Here is a 19990-nt window from a genome sequence, read left to right as displayed (position 1 = left end):
TTATGTGTGATATGCCGATTATTAATTAAACAATTAACGCAAAAACGGAAGCTATTGTGAACGGCATAAATTACTGAAGAATGTGTGTGCTTTTAAATATAACCGACCGGTACAAAAATATATTAAAAATGGACTATTTTTGTACTTTTTGAGCGTAGTAAAACTACAGGTTACATTTTTGCCAAATTTATGCAACCATATACGAAAGTAGCTTAACAGGTAGAAATTCTCAAATTATATTTATCAGATGAAAATATTGATTTCAGTTTAATTGTCGAAAGACCGAATTATTATTAAACGAGCGTAGAACGAGACCATGCTATTCCTTTTTGTCATTGACGATAAAATCAAGCATGTGCGGCTTCTCAAACGTTCGCAATTAAACACAATATATTTTCTTACATTTTTTCTTTATTAATAATAATATTCAAAAATAAATGATAAAAAACATATATATAAAAATTAACCTAAATTACTTCAAATAAAACATAACATACAAAAAAAAATGTAAATGCCCAGCAATCTAGGTATTTTATTACTTTATGCATTTGACAGACAGCTCTGTGACAAACAAAATTCGATACATGAGATCCGATTCGTCGGAATCGTAATAACTTTCGACCATCGCTATAAATATTATTTAAACTAAAATTAGCTTATAATAAAATTATTAAACGAAGTAAAAATATTAAATATACTTGTTAAATCAAAAAATAATTGACTGCGCTTCGACGTACTTTCCCGACAACAGGCAAACAAATACTGACGCACGGTTGAAACGCCGTCTGATGCGTGCGTCAGAGCGTGAGGCACCCTGTCCTAGTAGCTACGTACAAGCGAATCCGTGCGCGTATATCAAGTCATAGAACGAACGTAAATTTTAGACGTATATTTAAATTATAAAGTAAACGAGAAAAATCTTCACCGACACGAGTGTACACCAGAAACAACTAAAGACACACTGTATGAAAAGTGGAAGAGGTTCCAGCTGTAGGTCAAGTGCAAGAAGTGTGAGTAAACTATTGCGTTTATATGTTGACGCGCTACACGCGTGGAAATAATATTTACTAGGATAAATTTTCATAAATATATTTATGTTTTAATGAATAAATCATATGTGTATATACAATACATTGTTGGTAACAAATACACATAAATAAATATTTGATTATGTAATTTAAATTTAATAATAATTTTTCCGTTGCTGACAGATTCGAAGTTGTATGAAATATAAAACACAAGATGCATTGATATTTTTAAAATATTACTCTTAGGAAAAAATAACAGCAATGATGAATTACCTTTTCGATAAATTTAACTTTGGATTTTAAAAATAATTATATCTATATATCTATCATTATTATTTATATATCTATAATATCTATCATTAACTATTGTTTATTTTAACGATATGTGTGTACATGAATATTTTGATTAAGTAAAATATTAACAATTATAGATCGGTTTTAAATTTCTATTCAAATAATTTAGTTTATGATATACGTATATAATATAAATGATATAATAGTGGATAAAAATTACCCGGAACCGAACCAGGTACCCGGCTAATTTATGGGGAAATACGCGTGAACCGTGTAATGATTTTGACCGGGTATTTGGATGCTCTATTGACAGGCCATTATATTTATTTAGTGACATATTTATATGTACATATAAATTTGAACTACAAACTTAAATGTTAAACAAGATTAAAAACATAATTAAAATTTTTAAACTAAATTACTTTTTTATTCTTATGTATTTTTAATATTCTGAAATTTATGCGATTTTTTACTATAAATTTGCGAGACAATTTTGGCACACGTGCTACCTATTTGCCATGGCTATTATACTAGAAAACGATGATGAATGTATAATTTGACGTTACACAAAAAATATATAGTCAAAGACATTTAGAATGTCAGCGATATCGTTCTAACAGGAAAGTTGAGGTCAACCGATGATGACCTCTGGGTAATTCAAACCAAATGTGGATTCTGCGAGAGGTCTCCATATTGTCCGAGACTCGAATCATTCGTTCATCCTTTTATCTCGGACGTTTAAAATCGCACGCAACATTAGCAACAAAATGCACCGGATAAGGGGTCATTCTGGGAATCGGTTTGTTTTATCTTTTAATTTAATTATGAACCATGATTGTGTGTTGTTTTCTTAAATGTAAAACATTAATGTTTTATGTTATAATTGACAATTTGGATTCAGAAAAGCATGCGAAAAGATTATAATTAATTAAAAGCGGAAATTATGTCTATTTAGTGATAATAGTGTGATTTATATATAATAAGTAACTTATTCATAACAATTTATAGCTATTTTCTTATTCTTATTATCTGGTGTCGTTTTCTCCTAAGAACGAAAAGGTTCGTAATCTCTACTAATCATGAATGTTTTAAATGTGTGCATTAAACATCGGGCTGATGGTATCGAGTGTCGAGCACGAGTGTTTCTCGTCAAGGAAAGGCTGAGGCCACTCGAGGCGGCTGTCGCCCTCTGATCCTGACTGGCAGCCAGTAGCCAAGCAATGATCCGCCACTGATGATGGATATTCCCACAATTCACATGCACCAACATATCATGTTACAACTGTATACACAGCGTGCACTTCGTCACCGATGAACTTGCTACGTTTAATCTCTTCCGTCGAGACTTACTGAAAAATCTTATCAAAATATTGTTTTTGCTCTTATTATGAAGGTGTCTTTACAGAAAGAACATTCGATGCTCAGTTGCACTCTAGGGACCCCGAGAATAAATTCTACTTAATCCATAGTTTTTTCAACTACAACTTCATCGAATATACAATTTTACCCCACATTAAACAAAAATCTCAGTGAATTTAATATAAAAAGTTATTTTTTCCAATCTACTGTAAGAGCATAAAATAGTTTGGTACACAATTTTTTATAAACATTGCGTGTTTTTTTCAAAGATTTTCCCAAGCATTTTATCTTATGTTTATAATTTACATTATTGATGAAGTCAACGATCGAAACATATCATATACTAATTACTTTATTACGAACAGATCCAACGTTGAATAATATACCATTACACCGCTTTGTTTGTTTACGATATCAAATAACTCTTTTACGACATTACGTAACTCGGGCACACACGAGTATCGATATTCATTTAAAACTTTGCACACATGTCCTATGTTCAATTTTAGAGACGTTTCTCGATAAATATTAACATAGATTTAACACAGAGTTTAGCGGTTTCCAACGTCGTTGACATCGTAACTCTACTTCCTCCATAGAACATCCGGTGCTTTGGTTTACTTTGTGGTATCGTTAACCCCTATACTATGATTTTACTTATTTATTCTATAACTTCTGTATGTGAAATGTTTTTTGTTTAATTTAATTTTTGCATTTAAAATATTTTTCTCGACACGTGCTTTTATAGCACAGATTTATTTATTTTACGTAATTTATTGCTCGTCAAGTAACTCGAGTTCAGAAAAGAGTCAAATGTCACCCGAAATCACTCTTGTGTTTATGAATCATTCCGAAATGTATACGTTTGGTTTTAAGTTTTTATTTTCTTTGTTCGCTAATCGGTTAACTTCATTCGGTAAAAATAATATAAGCGTCGTTCAGATTTGGAACGACAGGTTTTTATTTACAAGTGTGTCAAAACTGCTAGCGATTGATTTATTTACAAGAACCGTCTCAAATATCAAGAGGTTGTTTTTGATTGTAAATTACTGAATTTCATTTAACTATTAAAATGATTGTTTACTTCTCTCATACAAAGACGAAATTAAATATGTTTTTATTTAGATACACGTATACTGCATAACAGCTTTAAAGTACAGGAAAAAATAATAGATATTAGCAAAATACATAAAAATATATTAGAGAAACAATTAAATTAAATTATATGTATATAATAATGGCTAGACCATAATACGTCCACCAACTGCGATTACCTGGATGAAAACAAATCAATACTATCCGACAGGTTAGTAAATCGGATAGCTGTGCTTATTGAGTAAATGTCCAATACTTATCTTCTTGGGTACGGTAATTAGGTGGCACACAAAAACAAAGTTCTTCCAAAATCTCTATATTGTCAATATTCCCTACTAGCAACTTGTGCTTTCCCAGCATACCATGGATTGCAATAACGATAGTACTGGTATTGATAGTAAAATTCCCTTGCGGTACTACAGGTATTACAAGATAAAATACTGGTAGTACGATAAATATTTTTTTTTTAAATCAATATTTTTGTAAAATATGCGCGTTAACATAAAATGAATACATTAACTTAATCTGAAACAAGTCTAACGGTATCTAGTAGTTCTCAGTAATTATTTTATATACAGGAAAAATTACCACGTCGTCGTGACCTGTCGGCCCATTTTTATGATAGGGATGGCTGGCGAAGTGAAAACAAAACCAGGTATCAAAACCAATCGGACAAATTTTTACCCAAATAGCTCACGGAATATGCTTCACTAAATATAGGTATTAAATATTAGCAATAACTGAGTCTCAATAATTATTTTTAAATAAAAAACGTTTTTGAAATCCTAAGTTTTGTTAATTAGAATGATTTTTTAGCTCTTTAACAATTATTAGCATTTATATTATAACAATTAACAATTATTATGTAAATGTACATAAATTTAAAATTAAATTGATCTACAAAAATATATGTTGGGAACCCCTTTTTGATTTCTAATTTTTAAATACACACATAAATGTTTTACTACTAGTTTTTCATCTTGATTTGGTGATATAATATTACATGAAATTTTTTATTCAATTTCTTGAAACCCAATTGTGAAAATAACATCTCAACACATTATGCAATTATTCCTCGTTAGCCATTATTGCAATGTCACGAATTTACGATAGAAAAGCGCCGATGTGTTCGATTGAGGAACAAGTCCGTGCCGAATCGAATCGTACCGGAGAAAAAAATCGAGAAAGATCGAGCCGGGTCTGACGGGCCACAACAATCGCGCGAGATTAAGTATTCTTGTATTTTTGTGATATAATACCGCTAAATAAATATGTAATATATTCGACACTCATCGCGGCCATTTAAAGTGTCTTGAAAAAAGCCCCCAACAATACACCGGCACTTAATGAAGAATGACTGCGTGAATGGGCGCGAGGTGTGAGTGGTGTGTCAACTTCGGGGTCCGTCTTTGCGAGACCCCACAGACCCCGCCACGGATTCTCAATCATGAAAAAGATTATATAAGTGTGATGGTAACAAAATAAATTTAAAAAATGTACTTGGTTATTCAGTTTTTATCCAAAAGTTGTGAGGTGACATCTGACAACTTTTCACAAAAATTTGTTGGTTTCACTTTTTCGATGAATCGTACACACGGAGAATTCGAGAAATGAGATTCACTGTTGTTATATTGTCTTGGACATTCCTTTTAATCAAGCGGCTAAAACGCCGCATCTTTACAAATGCAAGGTAAAAATTTATATTTTTTATGTATATTTTTTAGCGGATCTTGTACATTAAATTAGGATATTAAAGTAGAATAATATTATCTATTTTAGTTTAAGAGGGCTGTAATATCAGTCCACCCTACCATAAAATTGAATTTAACATGTTCGATATTTTTGTACGATATTCGCGAAGTATCAACATAAAAGTAATACATTTCATTTAAAAGTTCAAATCAATGATTTTTAAAAAAAAACCCACATATAATAGGCCAAATTGTTTGCGATTAAAAGACAGTAATTACGTATTTTTCATTCCATAATATTTACATAAACATTTATAACTCAAATCTAATTATTGTTACTTTTAACATGATTAAAAATAAATAAATATACCAAAGGTAAATCTTATAAAAACAAATATTAAATGTGCAATAATTAAAATAAAATAATATAAAAAAACCACACTTAAATCACAATCATCAATCATATAAATCTGTTTTTAAATATGACGCATTTTGATCAAACAGATTTACAATTTATTTTCTACGAACTCCTTTCTCATAAGATTCTTTCGTATCATCGTAACTGACAAAAAATAATGAGTACTATATTTTATTGGAATAAATTGGCGAGTGGTGCTCTGGCTCCTGGTATAAAAATTTAAGAGGCATCCAGAAACGGTCGATCAAAGACGATGTTGTCATAGATTAATTGTTCCATAGAAGAAAGATTTGGCGCCCGTATTTACAAAAATATTTTTTTTATACTTAATGAAAATGTTCTAATTAAAGTATTTAATGTATCGAAACAATAGTTGCTGGGGTATTTAAATGCTTTGGTTTTGCTAATCAATAAGCATGGTAAATCATGCGAACGGTACTCAGATAATTTTTTCGGTCAATTAATTATATGTCAATACCGGTAAGATAGTGACTATTTTTTCTTTCGATAATACTGGTATTGACAATTATTACAATCCCTACTTGCAAGCAATGAGGTTTATAAATATAGGTGAAGGTACAGAAAAAGAAAAAAAATAATAGTCAGATCTTTGCCTTTAATATCAAGTTCTCCGTTTGGCTTTTTAATTTTTTTAAATACAAATATACAATTAAAATAAATAATATTAATATAATATTGCTACTGATATTAATATCCTGTAGTCGCAAAAAAAATCAGAATCATTCAGAATTTCTGGTAAAATTGTAAGCACCAAAGAATTATTTTTTCTGAGAATTCTTTTATGAATTTTTCAAAGTTAGCTGAAAGTTTTATTACAAACTTGACACATTGACACGAGGAACGCGCCGGTTGGTGGTCGCAAATGAAGTTTGACATTTGGTACTTGGATGTGTCGAATTTTGACTCGGTAATTAATTCAATGGAAATAAAATCAAACATTCACGCGCGTGCTAGTGTGTTGAATTAGGTGAAAATATTTTAATATGCCAGAAAGCGTGTTGACACCGTACATTTTCACGGCGGACATAATATAGATACCTAACGTACGCAAGAACATCGTGTGTGTTTATTTCCGAGAAAATCTCAGGGATAACCAACTTAATTAATAATACAGAATTTATTGAAAATTATTGAACCGATGCTTTGGATGCTACGCTCTTGATGTTTTGACATAATCACATTGATCGACTGTTATTTGGGCTTATTGTAACGACGAAGATAAGGAAAATTAGGAATTAAAACCCCTTGAAGCGAAAAGGCAAATCACTAGGAATCAATGTGTTTTTAGAAATGAAATATATTCTCACCTTTAAATTTCTTAGTCAGAATCATTGCTAATTCGGCTCTATTTGTGTCAGCAGCATTCTTAAATCATTAGATTATTATCAATAATAGATTTGCGACCCCATTGAACCAACGTTTAACTAATTATTATGAAAAAATGCAATTAAAATATTTTGTAATGCAGCTATAACTTTAAATAATTTGAATTTGAATGCCTCATTTGTTTTTAAAATATTAATGAAAAAACAAAAAAATCGAAATTTGTTATTAAATTCAGTATGTAAATAAATTCTACTGTTTGGAGATTAGTTGAATCTTCTTCGTCCTAAATTTCATTTATACAGTAAAGTTTTGCCACAAAAAATATTGTTTCTATTTAAATTAAATTCAGCTGTATGTCTTGGAAATTTATATTTGATTAATATTTTTTTTAAAAAGTCTGTCAAATACTAATGTCATTTTTGGTATAATCTTTGTTTTTTTATATACGGAAGTATTTAACAAAATTAAAAAATAAGCGTTTATCTATCTACGCTGATGATACAGCTATTTTAACGAGTGCTCACAGTCTTAAATCAATCGTGAATAAGCTACAAAAATCCTTCGAAAACTAGTTAAAATTTAAGCAATTAAAATACAATTAAAAATATGGCATATTACATGTATGAATATTTTTGGTGCGACATCACTGCTCTAAGGACTTGAAGACTACAATAGTATATCTAGATTTATTGTAATTCAACAGGTGAAAATTGTTTTCAAAGTTATATAATTTATTTATGTGATCGATTGACATCCCCTGGCCCACTTGGGTCTTCGCAGTGCACATCGGTATAGTTGTGCTCATTACGAGCGGTCGGAGTAGATCGCGCGTAAATTAATTAGGCGACGACGTCAATTAGAGAAGGCGACCGCGGACCATTTGCTAGCAGGGATGCTGCACACAGGATCGGCCCACTTGATCACACGTTTCACATCCATGTCACTTTTTATGTGCAGAGATACGAATGTATATTATTATTTATAAATGACAAATAAGTGCGTTTTTATAGTTAATATGAGTCGCCCATACGCGTAACTCTATCTATAACGTTGAAAAGTGTTCCTCTTCCGCATTTCTGTGGGGAGGAAGGGCAAGATTTTTATTTGATTTTAAAATATTATATATATAATATATTGACAATACAGATTATCGATTTTTTTTATTTATTAAGTAAATCTGTAATTCTCGTTTACTTTTGAGAATTTCTCAAAATTTTCTAAGAGAATCTGAATCCCCTTTGGTCGATGTAGTCAGTAGTCCAGTAAAGCTTCAACATAAGTTAATGCCAACTTGTGACTAATGTACCTTAGTACCTTCTTCACTTGCATTCTCACTATCACTTCCTTCTGATTTTGTTTGAGTGACAATAGGAACAATATCCGCATCATTTAATCAAGGACGGAAAAGCGTAGTCCGTAACGTCTCAGACTAGTAACTCTGAGTTGCGGGTTCGAGCCTCGGCATTGCATTACATTACATTCAATATAACGAATTTTCGGTATAATGAAATTTTCATCGGTCTCGTGAGCTTCGCTATACTGAGATTTCACTGTATTATGTTAAGAAAATTAAAGATACTTTGAATCGTCTTTTAATAACAATTTTATTTTAATCAAATTAAATTAAAAACTATTATATACGGCTTTATTTTAGAAAAAAAAAACATTAAAATTGTATTCTTAAAAAATAATTACAATTTTCTGAAACCATATATTTAGTGTTAAATAATTTCTTCAGGCAATTATAACATTTTTTAAGCAATAAAAGATCTGCTTACTAAATATGTTTTTAATTTTAAATTTAATTTTAAGATATGGTCGGATTAATTATCTGGAATTTAAAGCAATACCATTTCAACGTTTACCTTTCTTTATAACACGCGGAAAATACTCAAAAAAATAAAAATAACTCAATCCCGTTACATAAATACACATGAGCAAACCAGAATACGCAAAAACAATGTTGAAAGCAATTTGCAAATTCTCCATTAAGTGATTTAAACAACTAAGGCTAAAGTAATGGGTACATATTAGTCCATTCTGCAATATTTGTTTCATTGCAATGACATTTGTGTTTCGTTAAAAATAACGTTTTTTTAATATAAATACCAGATAGAGAATTTTCATACAGAAATAAGCAAATTAAAAAAAAATTACATAGAGCATTTGTAAGAATCTTAAATGTTTTACAACAGCTGCATTTTTTATACATCTGCATAAAAAAGGGTAAGTGCGTGCCAGATGTTTGAAAATGTGCATGCTTTCTTGAGTGCTTATATATATTTTTATTTATATTTTGATAGAGGTCGGAAATTTTGGAATGGCAAATAATAATTCATGTTTTTCTCAAGTAACTAATCGACCTATTTTTTGCTTCGGTAATCTAAGAACTACATTAATAATCAGATAAAAATAAATCGCTCCGCGAGAATCGACAAATTGCAAAAATGTATGGGAGCTTTCCACAGAGTTACGCCATAAAATTTACTCATCGGCGAACTTGGTTTTTTATCTTCTTCTTTATCTTGTACGTAAAATGAAAAATATAGTAAAAGTTGTTATTGACAATTTCTCTACGATTCGTGTATAAATATGGAAGCCTAAAATTCTTTTGTAACTCGACGTTTTGTTATCAATCGAATTGATGATTATTTGCGTTCATTATAACATAGCATCACCCTATTAAAATTTGTTCTCTTCTACGATCATCCAATTTTCTGTTCATTAGTAATATCAAGAAATCTACAATATTATGCTAAATTATTATAGTCATGTACTATATATTACGTATATTATTTGTGTATCAAAATTAAGAAGTAAAAATAAGAATTTTTACTACAGTATCTGAAAAGTGGGTTAATTTCAGAATTTAAAGAACATTGATTCAAAGCACTTGGCTTTAAAACAAAATATGATGGCTAAGAATAATGAAACTGAAGATGAAACCTGAGTTCACTATTACCAGACGGAAACCAAGAGGGTGGGTAAGAAATGGCGGCACACCTTCACTAAAATCAAAAGATTACGCTGATGTTATACCATGATGCAATCGATTCAGGTCGAAGATGATTGTTGAGATCTCAACTATCATCTTCTAATGACTCCTTAAAAATGTCAAGATAAACATGTAACTTAAAAAATAAATGAAATAAAAAAATGCATGTATTTATTGTATACTTTTATATTGTAAAGCTCAAAGGCGAAAAAAACTTGTCGCGACATCCCATTGCTCCATTGCAATTTGTCAGCTCTTCTTTCCGAAAAAAAAATCAGCAGAGCTATACAGCGTTTCAGCGACGACCACTTAACCGTATCGCTGCTTAAATATAATACAATCATAACACGCGACATGTGCTCGTTTGTGAGACATTTTCATATAAGCTCTCAGATTTGCGTTACGAAAAATTTGCGGGTTTGATTTGATTACGTCGCGGTTTTAATCATTATTGTGTCCGTGTAATTTAAACGTCGTCGTTAACTGGTGGCCTAATTAAATGCACGTTTGTTGGAACATACACATTTCCATTCGAAATGATATATGTGTGCGATGACGACGCCGCTTCTGAAGCCGAACAAAAAAGGAAGAAAGGATCCAAAGCGCTCGAGATCTGAAGGAGAATGGCGCGAGCCACTTGGGATCTATCATTATGTGAAACTGACGAAACGCGTTGCTATGGACGTTTTATATCACTCATATCAGCGATTCTCCAATGTGAGAAATACAATCCTTCAATTGAATAATAAAAAGGGTAGTTCCTAAATTGATACTCAAATTATTTTCCGATTGCCCACGACATTTTCAAACGTCGTTTCCATTTTGCTCATACCAGACTGATACATATATTTTGTAAAACCTACAATATCTTTAGATAAATCATTGTCTCAAGAAAATTTGGCAACTCCATTGTCAATGAAAGCAACACTACATATAGAATTCCACTAATTTGTTTGCGAATCAGAAAATAAAGTGTACGTGGAGAGACTGATGAAAAACTCAGAATTTACTAAATAATTATTTGTTCTTTCTGTAGAGTTGGAATTCACACTTAAGGCATCCAAATTTAATATGATTACCTGTAAGTTACCTTTTAATTTACAATATTAACAAGCGCTTCCATACTTCTTATTTTTATAGTTTTATCACATTTATATAATTATAATTAAATGAAAATATTTGAAGAGATTTCAAGAAATTAAAAAATATAACCTTATGCAGTTTTTTTTAATAAAGAATAAATAATAATAAAAAATCAATTTATTATTCATAATAAAGCTGCATGATTTTTTTATTATTTAATGCAATTTTCTGTAAAAAAAATCTTGCAAGCGTGGAAATTTTGCCATCCTTGTCTCATTTGGTGCTATTTTTAGTTTTTGGTATTACTTTTTTCTCAGTTAGTAATTAGCTTTATTATATATAATACATTACTATTAATGCTTACTTGAATTTTTAACTATAATGGTATATACATGTACATACATATGTAGTCAGATTTATGAATGCGTTTTTAAACGTTCGTCACACGTGTCGATGTAAAATCTGACTGGCAGGATGAAGAGTTCCCCTTAAATAATACTTACTACGTTAAAATAAGGGTGGACAAATTTCCTCTCGACGCCCCTCGCGTGTCAATTGGAATTCTTTTCTGTTGTCACTGAGAGCTGATAAATGATGATGTCAAATTTGACGATTTATTGAAAGGATCCGATTAAAAAGACGACCGCAGTTCGTAAATGAGGTACGAGTCGGTTTCTGGACAAAGGAAAGATCCGAGATCGGATGACTGGCGAAAATTGTTATTTGATTTGATGACCCAAGACTTCGTTTTGATGGAAGACGCTTAATTGGAATGTTGTGGTTTCATTTGCGTATTTGGGATAATTAATGATTGTTTATATCCAGCTGATAAAACTCATGTAGAATTACGTTCGTTACGTATTGGAATAACATAGTTTTTTTATAAATACGATGCGTTGTAGAAGCATTTTTAATTTCTTTGCTTATCTTTATAACGTAATTTATAACGCCATAATTTTTAGTAACGATCGTATTCTAATCATTTTTATACCATAATATTATAAATTACAGTTACATGTTTAACACATAAATAACATAAAAATAACAATAAATAAATTATTTCGTTCGTTTATTCTGTTAAATATAATGAATCATTTTCTCCCATTAAAACCTTAAGATATGAAACAGGAAATATCTCTTGGTGACTAATTACTATATATGGAGTTTTCTTGAAAAATTAATAGGTAATGTACAACGAATTTGTTGATATGATATATTATGTAAAAGATAAAGAATTTTTATTTAGAGACATCTCTTGTACGCAATTGCATATATTTTATTAAATTGATTTAGTAATTGTTTGTTGTAATTGTAAAAGTGTATCTTTTTCTTTCAATTTGATTGCAACGCTCAGGTGTATATATATTTAATCATTTTAATATTTTTATACGATTTTAATTAACATTTTTTACCTTTATAACATATTTTTATGCCGATTTTACTACATATAGCAACCTTTAACTCATATTTCCTCGAATAAAATCACCTCATGTAGGATTTATACAAAACCGATTTTTGTACATAAAAAATATTCTTATTTTTATTTTTTTCTGGCTATGTATGTATTGTCCTGATCTTTGTATCGGGGGTATTTATTTTGACTTAAGACAAAGTACAATGTTAAATATTATTGTGCAATTTGTATTTAACTTTAGCTATCTAATTAAATACATTTACAGTAATAAAGAGGTAAATCGTAAGTCATATTTAAAATTATTTTGGCAAGCTGTAAAATTTATTTTATTTTGCTAATGAAATCTATTTCTACAACAACAAATTCTGCGATGTATTATTGAAAAATAATGAAATAATGATTAACCTACATCTGTTGACAGTTGCGAAACGTCCTTTTTCTTTGTTCATACCAAAACCTAACTTAAACAAATTAACAAAACTCCCAAAAAATAAAACGAAAATTATCGCTTTTTATATAAAATCGCACTTCTTTGAAATATAATATAGCTCATTTTAATTTGTCAGCTGACCATGATTTTAATATGTAAACACATATGAATAATATTCTGTGGCTGATTAATTTCATTATTCTGCTGACCATATAATAACTTCGTTTATGATGTCCAAATAATTTAATAGCTGTGTTTTGAAATCATTTAATCACTTATCTTTTTTAAATTAATTGATCCCGGAATCTGGGTATTGAATTTTCTAGTGATTTTAAAATGTCATCTGGAGATAAATATTGCGTAATTTTAAAATTCTAAATAACTGTAATCAATTATCGAAAAAAATTCATTAGAACCATATAAAATCTAAATGGTGCTATTCAACAGGGAATTATTTAAAAATATATGTGCATTTAAATAAATACTTTGTTCCATAAAATGAGTTGTTTGTGCATTAATGTAAGGAAACAATCATTACAAAGGTGTTCACTGTTGTGACCAATGCTCATTCGCATCTAATCACAAGCAATTCATTTTATGGAGTAATTATTTTATATAATGCTCATTTAAATTGTCCTCAAATCAAAATAAGTTTTCATATGCGAAAAAGATATGTAATTGTCATAGCAAAGTATCTCTCTAATACCTTGCCATATTTTTTTATTGTTGCTTTTTATGACTTTCTATGTTATACTCCTGATATTAATTTTTTGAGTCCCTGACTTTGTACGAAAGAGGCTATATTTTTCTAATATTAAATCTTCTCGCTTAATTTTGTTTCGATTTATTACGAATAATATCTTTGTAGAGTAATCTTATTTTGTCATTTTAAATGATGTCTTTCAAACTCTCTACATATTAGTAAAAAAATATATATAGAGTTTAATATGATATATAGGAATTGAGAGGTATAGTAACGATACTACTTTATATTTTTCTGTTATATTTATGAGCTTTTTATATATTTTTTTATGTTGTGTAAATAGTTATTTAAATTCACTGTTCATTCGAATACAATATATTTATAATACAATACAATTATAATAGTATATTCATAAAATACATTTTATATAATACAATTAACACTATTTGACACATTATAGAAGACATTCTCTCAGGTTACGTGTAGATCTTCATAGGTCTTCCACGACGAATGGTCGACAAAATCAGCTTTCACAATGATCTCAGAAATCAGATCCATCTGTCAAATCATTATGAAAACCAGTTTTGTCTCGGGAGGAGGCTAAAAGCCGCGTTTCCGATCTCCTGGTGAGGTCCAGCGATGCAGGATCCCTGCTGGCAGTCTCCGTCATGCCGCCTTTTGACACGACCGTCCCAGCAGATACGCCCTGGAAAAAGTTAACACTATTTAACTAATTAACTAACGAACCCGTTGTTGTTTTTCTCCACCAGGAAGCTGCGAGGCGACGGTCTCTTTGTCGAGGCAGCGGTCTCTTTGACTTTCGGTAAGTATCGGTGACTTCAGGCTCCATTTCAACCAGCTGTGACACGAGCAAACCGATTCGTTAGGGGTTTCTAAGATGTCGAGGGACTACCGCCCAGATCATTAACGCCATGCCGTTGACTTGACATGTGTCTTATTTATACGTTACGCAATTCCGAGCACCTAAGCGCCGAAGTACGGCTAATCCTGAAATAAAAGTATGAGAAATTGTTATTCGGTCGGAGGGTGAGCGTGTGCTCTTGCATTCGTCGCATTCCAAGCTGCGAACGAACCATGGAAGAGTTCGCGGGAGGTCGCATGTGCATTTGCATGGCGACGACATGAAGTCTGTCTACTATCGGCATATCAAACGAGCTAATAATAAATCATAGTGATTGATGAAAATGCACTGCTTACGCTTTTGCACATAAACTAGCTATTCCAGATTGAAATACATTATTCCAAATATCTATGCTAAGTATGTTTGTATTGCTTATACATGTATACCTACAGGTAATCATCCACTTTCTATCTAAACATTGCTCATATGTATACTTTTTAAAACGATTTTTGTATTTGCTCCATTCTAAGCTATAATAATACCATGCTTCATTGAGATTTATGATTATGACTGTTAAAAGGCAGATGAAACCAGAAAAAATATCGAGTGTTCGAAATTGCTGCAAAGTTATTTTTTACAGTAGTGAAATTGAATAATTAAACCGTATGTAATTTTATCAGTAAAGTGAAAATTTAATAAACTAAATCTTAACCTATTAAATACATTAAAAAAATCAAAGACCACTAATTGTATGTATAAAACAATATTTAATTATATTAAAAAAAAACATTTTTGAGACCTAATTTATCGAAAATAATAAACACACAGATCTGCGATAAAATAATGAAGTTAATAACGAGTAAATTAAAAATAATAAAATAATTTAATTTTATATTGTTAGTAGCTCTAAATTTAATAATACACGTAATCAATATACCGTTACTTTTTTCCCAATAAGCAATTATTATAATATCGAAAAAATTACTTTTTCTGCTTTAAAAATCCATAACTATAATTTAGAGCCCAAAAATGGCTGTAAATAACTTTAATATATATATTATATATCTATCATTAAATCGACTGAAAACACCCGATTTATTTCCATCCCTTTCGCCTCGTAAATCGGTTAAGAGATATTTTAACCCTTTAGCTGCCGAAATCTGATAAATATGCTTTTTTTATATTTGCTGGAAATTGTCATTATTGAAGAAAGAATCAGATATATTTTTAATGGGCTGAGTAAAATAACCTCGATATTTGGATAGTAATTCTAAAAGGATTAGAAAAATCCATAATTATAATTTAGAACCTAAAATTCGTTTGCACATTGTCCGATGTTTGTCATTTGCATAAAAAACGTCATTTCAATTTCATATAAGAAAAATCACGTTACACTGCGTAATTATTATAACGTATTTATTTAACCCTTTACCAAAAGATCTCATGAAAATCATATAAACTAAAATTGTTTTTAAAGATGAATATCATTCTCTCGATCTCGAGCAAAAGCGTGCATTTTTTGTTTTATTTTCTAGTTTTATTTCTAACTTGCTATTTGAAATTCGAAAATTTCACAAGCTATATACATAAATATGTTTGTGAAATTTAAAAAAGACACGTGCATTGTTATGTTAACAATTTATTATTAATTTAAATAGAAGCAAGAGTTTTTCAAAAGTGAGCGAAGAAAAATTTTGAGGTTGACAAGTGGGTAATGAGGCAATTAAGTTTGAGAATCTATGGTTTAACGCATTCACAGGTGTGTTATTCAACGCACGAAGTCCAAAGCGAGTCTAATAAATATGCTATTAACCGTTTTAATGCCACGATATATTTCATAGCAAAGAACCCCAATACCAGCTATTTTTAGAATTAAAAATAAAATATATGTCAAGTGTTAACGACTTGTCAATGACTCTTATAACCAAAAAAAAACCTCCGGGTGCCGTTTTTGGTGCATTTTGACACACTTTGCAGCTGTTAAAAATCGAATTTCTAAGGTTGTCAAAGCAAAACAATATTGAATTAATTTTTGATTTATTAACAAACTAACATTTTTGCACAAGGTAAAAAATATGTTTTATAAAATATAAGCCAACAATATAACAATAAAAAAATCTTTTCGGCATTTTTTGCAAGTCATCCTATCATATAACGCGTGAAATTTTGTCAAGAAGTATCATATTACAAAGGCGCATAACTGAATACGTTTTAACCTTTGAGAAACTAAAATAATTTGAATCAAATTCTACACTAATTATCATCTGTTATTAAAAATTACGTTTCATATATTACGACGGCGTAAGTGGCTAGTAGCAAGCCTGCGACGTTGAAAAGAAGCACGTTAATTTTAGCCATATTTAAAACACCTATTCAAGCGGTAATAATGTTAAAGGTTTCTACATAGATGACTCTATACCTAAATAGTCTTATTATACACCAAAGCTCTTGGGGAACGAAAAAGTCAGTAATCATGGATCTATAGCGCTCTACATTGAGTGTAACGTTCTGGCCGGCAACATTTTTGAATAAATATGGACCAATACTTCCACCAGCCCATTAAGCAAACCAAACGAAATAAATTTGCACAATTTGCAAGTATTGTTCTGGCGTAAATCTATTCATGGTGAAATGGCAAGCCAAACTGAGCGCAAATCAGCTGTCAACTGTCAAATTGGCTGGAAAAAGTGTTGCCAATTCTAAATACAAAAAACACCATTTACATGTATATAAAAATAGCATATTGAACTTAAGAAAAAATACGAGGCGTGTTATAAATGATTGAACGAAACGGAAGACATGTTTTGTTTTATTATTAGTAATTTAGTAATAAATGTAGTAATTAAAAAAAAAATGTTTAATATTATAAATATAAATTAGATGATGTTTATTTTAATAACAAAATTATTATTATTATTACATAAAAAATATTAATATAATTCAATATATACATATGCATATTGATATTGATATGTAAGTATATAAAAAATATTATACTGTCTTATTTATGAAAAAATACGAGGCGATATATACGATTGAACGGATTTAAATCATGTTTTTGTAATATAAGAAATTTAGTAATAAATATAAGAGTAAAAAAGTTTAATTTGAGAAATATTAAAAATGTAAATCAGATGATAATGTTTATTTCAATAATAAAATTATTATTATTATTGCATAAAAAATATTAATATAATTTAATATATGTATATAAAATATTATATTGGTAAATAGTTTAGTTTGGGAATATTAAAAATATAATCTATAATGATGTTTATTTTAATTATAAAAATATTATTATTATATTTATAAAAGCAACAGAGACATCTATCAACGTGCATGTGTAATAAGAATATAATAATTATTTTTATCGGTTTGAAGCTTTGCTAAATTAAATGGTTTTATTTAGTGTAGTTTGACTTTACGCTAATAGATGGCGTTGGCGTTTAAAATGATATTTTGAGTAGTGCACCTATTAGCTAAGAGATGGCGTTGTGCAAATAATGTTATATTTGTTTTTCACATCGAGCTTTTAATAACAAAAAACATCTTTTACGAGACCGTGCGATAAGGCATTTTTATCTACATTTTTTTTTTTAAGATAAAGGGTAAAGTAAACATTTGGAAGTTATCGTGTGGGAATTGACGGGCATTCATGCCTTACAAAGCTTATTCATAAATTATTACAAACCAACGACTGGGCGCGATAACAAACGTTCACGTACACGACACAAACACTCGAACAATTCGTACCACATTTGATAAATCACGCAGCTATTCACGTATTTCCGGTAGTTTGTGAATGAAATATAACTGTCCCCTTGCGCGAATGTGGGACAAGAATTTATGGTTCGCGACGGCAACTCGTGCCAGTCGAATACGCACGATACTGAATGAGCACTGTTAATATTAAAATTGAATTTAAATAAAACACTACACACATGTCCGCAACTGACGATAGCGCGTCAATGAATAAACGATCGTGGCGCTAGCTTTGCGGGTAACTTTTAATCGCCGGCCGACCGATCGAGTCGTCCGTCTCGAGCGGCTACCGGAGCGATATTAAAAACCCGGACGGCCACCGGTCACGAGTCGATGACTGACAAGGCGACAACCGCCAATGCGAGTCGTTTCACTAATCCCAAAATCCAAAAGTAAACCGTTGCGTAACGTTCATTCGTCGGTACGTTATCAAGAGCCGAGCGCTGATCTCGCGGTGGTCCCTTTCCTCCGGGGGCGAAGGAAACTCGCGGCACGTGGGATTCTAGTTCGACACGTGGGTTCCGCGGACACCTCCACAAGCCGTACGAGAAATTCGTCCGGCGCCATCGACTTCCTGTCCACCCAATATGGACGTTGCCAGATACGGAGTCTCGTAGCGCTAAATACTTGTGCGACGTTTCGTAATCCTGCCTTTTAAGTCGATCGTGACCATCGACGGCTGGGCTATCGCCAAAAATTTCTCCGCCGCCGCTATTGTGATGGCGAAAGTGCCAGATAAGACGCGAGAGACACGATTTTCCCACGCCAGAACCAAACTGAGCGTCCCGGATTCTGAGAAAAGCGGACACAATCACTTGCCAAGATAGTGTCGCTATGTCTACGTATTTTCATTGACGATCTTCGAAGCTTAGATTGAAAGATATAAACCTATCTTAATCCTGAATATAGATATGCAGTTTTTATGTAATACAAACACGAAGAGAGAGAGAGAGAGACGAATGAATATAATACAATTCTCACACGTGATAGTTAAAACATTAACTATTTCAATCTAGACAAGATATTCTAGCATGTAATATTTTTTGAACATACAATCAGGGACGTTATTTCAGCTTTTTCACATAAATAATATATAAGAATATTTCCATTTCATTAAGATTCATAGTATATCATTAAATATATATAGCAATATTACGACTAACAATAAGTGAGAATCGAATAAAGCATATCTAAACCGAATTTTGCCTAATAGGTTGGCGCAAAAAACAATTATCCCTTCTCAGAAGTAAAAAATCCACGTCAAAAGCAATAAAATCGTGCCGTCGCAGTGGAAACTGCGACAGTAAATTTTTGACTTCTGAGAAGTGATAATTGTTTTTGCGCTCATTGACCAAAATTCGGTTTGAATATACTTTGATAAGCCTTCTTATATCAAAAGTTCGTAGTAATATCGATGATAGTTTTAAAACTTTCATTAGGTTAGGTTTGGGTTTGAACAGAAAATAGAACGCTCGTTACCGAGCGTTCCCATTGCGACGGCGCCGACAC

This window comes from Plectrocnemia conspersa, unplaced genomic scaffold (genome assembly GCF_051122295.1).
Source record: "Plectrocnemia conspersa isolate PC_06_02 unplaced genomic scaffold, ASM5112229v1 ptg000002l, whole genome shotgun sequence".
Lineage (NCBI taxonomy): Eukaryota > Metazoa > Arthropoda > Insecta > Trichoptera > Polycentropodidae > Plectrocnemia > Plectrocnemia conspersa.
This window is presented reverse-complemented; position numbering follows the sequence as displayed.